The following is a 6,700-nucleotide window of genomic DNA, read 5'->3' on the forward strand; positions in this document are numbered from 1 at the left end:
TTCGCCAGTCACTGTTTCGAATGTTCGAGCAAACACTTGCAAATAAAATAAAAGAAATAGTCTTTAGAAGCTTCGCTTCTAAAGAAGAACAATTTGAGTTCGTCGCCAGTCTTTTGTTTATAAAAAGTTGAAAATGTGAATATTGAGTACGGGATCATAACAATATGTTTATACTCATGCATATAAAATATATATATATATATGAAAACGTGAATGTATTGTATGTGTGTAAAAAAAAAAAAGTTTTCTCATACGGAAAATCTTTTTCATTTTATTATTATTACTTATTGTTATAATTAATGTAAAATTCATTTTCACAAACTCTTTTCTTTAATAATAATAATAATAATAATAATAATAATAATAATAATAATAATAATAATAATATATTATTAAACATAAGATACATTTTTTTTTATTAAAAAGAGGGGAAGTTATTATCATCATCATTTATTCTTTTGGATTCGTAAATTAATAAATCTGAGTGGTTTTTTTTTTTGAAACCTAAGAAGGAACGTGGAACCACTTTAACTTTAAATAAAAAATTTACTCTTCAATTTTCCTCTTTACCGTTTCCAGTACAGGTCCTCCCCATTAAAATCCGAATTATTTTTTGTTTTTACCCCCCCCCTTTTCCCACCCCTCTCCTCACAAAATTTTTATAAATTTTTTTTCTTTTTTTTTGTTTTTTTTTTTTAATGCCGTGAATGCGACAATTAAATCTCTCCGTCACAATGAAGGTTTTTAAGCGATAAAAGGGTTTTCGCGAAATGTTTCAAAACATTCGCACGTTTCCAATATTTTTTTCATGGCGATTAAATTAAAAATGAAAAAAGATGATTTGTCGAAAATTTCCCGCTTCTATCGAAAAAAAAAAAAAAAAAAAAAAAAATGTTTTTAAATTTATCGATAAGTGATGAGTGAGGAAAAAACGTTTTTTTAAAATATTTAAATATTTAATTTACTTCCGGTATCGTCTTAAAAATTATTATTATTATTATTATTATTATTATTATTTTTATTATTATTATTTTTATTATTATTATTATTATTATTATTATTATTATTATTATTATTATTATTATTATTATTATTATTATTATTATTATTATTATTATTATTATTATTATTATTATTATTATTATTATTATTATTATTTCATTGATTATTTATTCGGAGAGAAATTTTTAGTTTTTTTTTTTTTTTAATGATAAAACCCGTCGTGTTCTTATCAAGAGATTTATTTTTTTTCTTTTCTCTTTTTTTTGTATCATATCTTTAATATTATTATTATTATTATTATTAGATTTATAAGAATATATGTATTTAAATGAATTAATATAATTTCTTTTATTAACGATTATCTCATAATTAATAAATAAGTAAATAAAAAAAAATTATATTTAAAAATTAAAAAAATACAAAACAAAACGAAAAAAAAAAAATTATTTTCTATCTCTCTCTCTCTCTCTCTCTCTCTCTCTTTCTCTCCATAATTTTGTTATTTTTAATTAAGTTTCTTTTTTTTTTTGTCTTTTTTTTTTGTTTAAAAAAAGAAAAAGAAGAGAGAGAGAGAGAGAGAGAGGAAAAAAAAGATTAAAATAAGATTTAACAATTTCAATTTCATGGAAATTTGGTTTTTAACTCTGTTTTTACTTTCATACGAGTGAACATTTAAATGGCGTCTTATTATTATTATTATTATTATTATTATTATTATTATTATTATTATTGTTATTTTTATTTTCTGTATTTAGTTAAGCTTTCTACGAATTTAAATTCTTTTTTTTTTTTTTTTTTCTTTTCTTTTTTTCTTTTTGGAAAAACTTATTTAAACAATAAAATTCTCCAGTTACTACTTTCTTGTCTTTTTCTTTTTAACTGGAATTAAATTGTAAAAAAAAATTTTAAAATATTTTTTTTTTTTGTTAATACGATCCGCGTGAATAAAAATTATTATTATTATTATTATTATTATTATTACTCTTTTTCGTAAGAAAGAAGGATAAGAAATAAATTTTTGAAAAAAAAAAATTTTTCAATTATTTATTTATTAACCGCTAAAATAAAATCGAAGGGAGTGAGAGGAAGAGGAAAAGAGAAAAAGAGAGAGAAATAAAATAATAATAAAATAAAATAAAATTTTTAAAAAGTTTCTTTCTTTTTTTTTTTTTTTGTCAATTTAAAATTTGCCTTTTCATGAGACCCTTAAGACTCATAAACTACTTTAAAGTCTTTATCGTCCTTCAAAAGGTCAATATTTGACCGCAACCCCCCCCCTGAGGGGTCATTCAATAAAACTCAATAAAATAAAATTTCCGTTTGTTTCTTATTTATTTATTTATTTTATATTTTTCATTCCTTTTATGTATAACAAAATTTTTTTTTTCTTTTAATTTTTCAACATGAAAATAAAACGATTGTGATGATGATGATGATGCTGATAATAATAATAATAATAATATCGTTGTATAAGTCTAATTAAAATTTTCCTTTTTTTTTTTTAAATCGAAGAAAGTAAATAGAGTAGAATTGCGACAGTTGTTTCTTTTTTTTTTCTTTCTCACTCACTCACTCACTCTCTTTCCCTTCCCTCTCTCTCTCTCTATTTTTCTTACGTTGAAAGAATGATTTTAACGTTTATTTACAAGAAAAAAAAGGAAAGTAAATTTGTAAAACAATAAATAAAATTCATTGAAATGAAAAAATAAGCTACTTTTAAGTAATAAATTAGGTAAAGCCTAGAAAGAGAGTGAAAAAGGCAAGCAAAGAACAAACAAGCAAACAAACAAACAAACGAACGAACGGCAAGAGTCACAAACGTGATATGCATTTAAATGCTCTGGAGTGAAACGAAAGATTCCAGTTTAAGTTTCGAGTCACTTCATAAAACAAAAAAAAAAAAGAAAACTACACTACTTGATATATACCAATATTCAAAATGTCACCGACTTTCTTCTCATTTTCTTTTTTTTTTTTTTTATTTCCTTTGGGTAATAATGAATTATTTATTTATTTATTTAAAATTCGAGTTATTTTCATTAAAACTAATAATAATAATAATAATAATAACTCACGATTACACTTTTTAAAAAATTATTTAAATGTTAAAAAAATAAATAATATAATAATGTTTTCTTTTTATTTTTTTTTGGAATTATATTTAATGATTGTATCGATTCAAACGATTGATTGATTGATTGATTATTCATATTAAATTTTAAAAAGTTAAGTTATTAGAAAATATGTAATAATAATAATAATAATAATTTTCTTTTTTTTCTCTTTGCTATTAATTAAAAATTATTATAAAACTTTTATTAATAAAAAAAAAAAGTGCAAAAATTAAACTTTTCCAATAAAAATTAAATATTGTTAAGTCAATGGCCTAATGGCGGAATTCGATATAAAAAATAAAAAAAAATTAAAAAGTTTTTAAAAAAAAAAAAAATATGAAAACGAGACGGGGTAAAAAAAAAATAATAAAATTAAAAGTAATAATAAAAAAAAAATTATTTTTGACTCTCTAACTGTAAAGGTTATTTAATAAAATCGAAGAGTTAAGTTTAAAACCTTGGAGAAAATAAAAAAAAAAAAAGGGAAAAGAGAAAGAAGAGGAAAAGAGAAAAAAAAGAAAAGAAAAGAAAATTTCCTTTTTTTTTTTTTTAAATTTAAATCTGTTCATCGATTTGTTTTTTTTTTTTTTTAATACAATTAAGAAAAAGTCAAAAGTTGACGAGAAAAGTGGTTTTAGAAAAAAAAAGGAGGAGGAGGAGAGGAGGGGAGGAAGGAAAATGATGGGAAAAAAGAGGTTCATAATTTCGAGAAAAAAAAAAAAAAAGTTTTCAAATTCAATGAGAGGAGTTAAACTCTTCACCTTTTTTTTTTTTATTACGACTTATTTTTCCTAGTGTTACCGTTTTCCCCGCCTCCTTTCCACCCACACCCCGCCTACTTTTCTCCCGTTACCCGCTCCCTCTCTCTCCTACACTCCTCCTCCCCCATCGAAACATTTTCCTCATTTTTTTTTTTTCTTCAACGTTCACCAGCAATCATCCATCCATCCATCAGAAAACTTTTTTTTTTTTAAAAAATACTTTATGAAAAGTGGTTTGAAAACAAAAAAAGAAAAAAAGTTTTTGTCTCAATAAAACAAAGATTTTAAAAATAAAGTTTTTTTTCGCGGGGGGGAAGGTGGGGGAGGCGGAGAGGGAAGAGGAGAGGATAAGAGAAAAAAATTTTTCCTTATGCGAGATGATGAAAAAAGTTTGTGGGGGTAAAAAATTAAAAATCAAAAAAAAGAAAAGTTTTAAAAAAAATTATTATCATCATTATTATTATTTTTTGGGTTTTTTAAGTTATTCGCTTTTGTAATTAAACAATTGTTATTATTTTCCCCCCCCCCCAAAAAAAAAAAAAACTTTTGCCGAAAAAACAGCAGCAGAAGTTAAATTTTATCCGTCATTTAAATTTCGCGCCAAAAATATTTTTTTACAGTTTTTCATTTCCTCTTTTTCTTTTTGTCCGCGATTAAAAAAAAAAAATATTTTTTTGCGGGAAAATTTTTTTATTTTTTTGGAAAACGCAAAATTTTTTTTTTTTTATAAACAAAACAAAAAAAAATTAAACAAACGGAAAAACAAATAAAAAAAAAAAAATTTTTTTAAACTCTTTGAAAAAAAAAAGGAAAATATTTATTTAAAAAAAAAAAAAAAAACAAAAATTTTTTTTTTTTTTATGGATGACGCAAAGAATGTGTTGAGGGAATCGGTTTTTTTTTCCAGTGGTTCCATAGTCACCTCATACCATCGTTAATTTTTTCCAGTAGCTTTGTGATTTCCAGTTTTAACTCTGTCACAAACATTTTTCTCTCTCTCTACGATTCGTTTTCGTTTTTTTTTTTTTTTTTATACAATAAATACGCCGAAACATATCAAAAAACTTTTATTTTTTCCTCATTTTCCCCTTTTCCGCCATTTTTAAATATTTAATTCTCCAGTCATAATTAATTTTAGTTCTTTTTTTTGTTTTTCCAGGATATAAATTATGAATTTATTATTTTTAAAAGCATTTAAATGTTTTCCTTAATTAATTTTTAAATTTTTTATTTTATTTTAAAACCTGATACACTTTTTAGACAAAAAAAGTGCGTAAATATTTTTTTTTTTATTTTTTTTAACGAAAATAAATAAATAAAGTATTATCATCATTATTATTATTATTATTTATTAGTATTTTATTATTATTATTTTTTTTTCTCTTCCAGGGGAAATAACATGTGACTTTTTATTTTGATTTATTAATAATCGTTTTTCTTACATCCTTTTTTTCCCTCCTTTTCCCTTCCCCTCTTTTTTTCCATAAAATTTCCGGATATTAAATTTCTTTTTTTTTTTTCGTTTGGTTTTTTAAACGATAGAGAAGGAGAAAGAGAGAGAGAGAGAGAGAAATAAAAAATTTCGGTTTTAAATTATTGTTAATATTATTACATTTTATATACGGCATTAAAAAAAAAAAAAATGATAATCTGATTTTAAATGTGTCAACTTCACATACCATCTTGGAATTTTTCCTTTTTTTTTCCTTTTTTTTTCCTTTTTTTTCCTTTTTTTTCCTTTTTCTCTGACGTTTAATTATTATTTGTCTTCTTGGGTTTTCTTAACAGATTGTTTTTATCTTGCTTTACTGATAACAAATATCAAAAAAAATTCTACTAAAAGGAAACGTTTCAAAGGTTATTGTTTTTCTAAAAAAAAAAAAAAAAAAACTTTTGTTTATTTATTTTGTTTTTCTCGCCATTTTATTTTATTGTTTTATTCTTAAACTTTTTACCCCCCTCTCTCTCTCTTTCCCTACCCTTCTCTCTCTTTTTCTCCCCTTCTGTGCCTTTCCCTACCTTTTTCTCTCCAGAAATTTCGATCTGGATGCAAAAAACAAAAAAAAAATGATATCATTTGGTTTTTATGATTTCTTTTTATTATTATTATCATTATTATTTTTTCTTTTCAGGTGGATGATAAAACAAAATAAATAAATAAATAAATTTGATAATGAATAATGATAATAGTTCATTATTATTTAACACATGAATCGATACGTTGAAATGAGATACGAGTTTAAAAAAAAACTTTTACTATTACGAACTGTCCAATGGACACTTTTGACTGCTTTCGCTTTCGGTAAGTTTTCCTTTTTTAATTATTATTATTATTATTATTGTTGTTATTATTATTATTATTTAATTCCCGGTTATTTAAACTTGATACGTACGTACGTAACGTTTTTAATTTTTTAATAATTTAAGACTTTTTTAAAAAAAATAAAAGAAGTAAATCACATTTGTACGAGAGAAAAAGTTCGTGGGAAAAATGATGTAGGGGGGGGGAGAAGGGAGAGGGAGGTAGTGAGAAAGGAAGGGAGGAAGGGGGAAGGCGCGTAAGAAAGATTTAAACGACTGAAATGTTTTTTTTTTTTTTTGTTTAATAGTTTTTCCCGAAAAATTTATTTTAAAAGAAAAAAAAAAGTTTTGAAAGCAATTAAAAATTTAGAAAAAAAAAAAGAAAACTTTTTCTTTTGTTTATAAAAAAAAAAAAAAACTAAAAAATTAAAATAAATAAGAAAAAAAGGAAAAAGAAAAAAGAAAATGAAAAAAAAGGAAAAATAATAAAACGACTCGTGGAAAAACAAATGCAATATAAGA

This window comes from Pediculus humanus, genomic scaffold (assembly GCF_000006295.1).
Source record: "Pediculus humanus corporis 1103172107803 genomic scaffold, whole genome shotgun sequence".
In the NCBI taxonomy this organism is placed as follows: Eukaryota; Metazoa; Arthropoda; class Insecta; order Psocodea; family Pediculidae; genus Pediculus; species Pediculus humanus.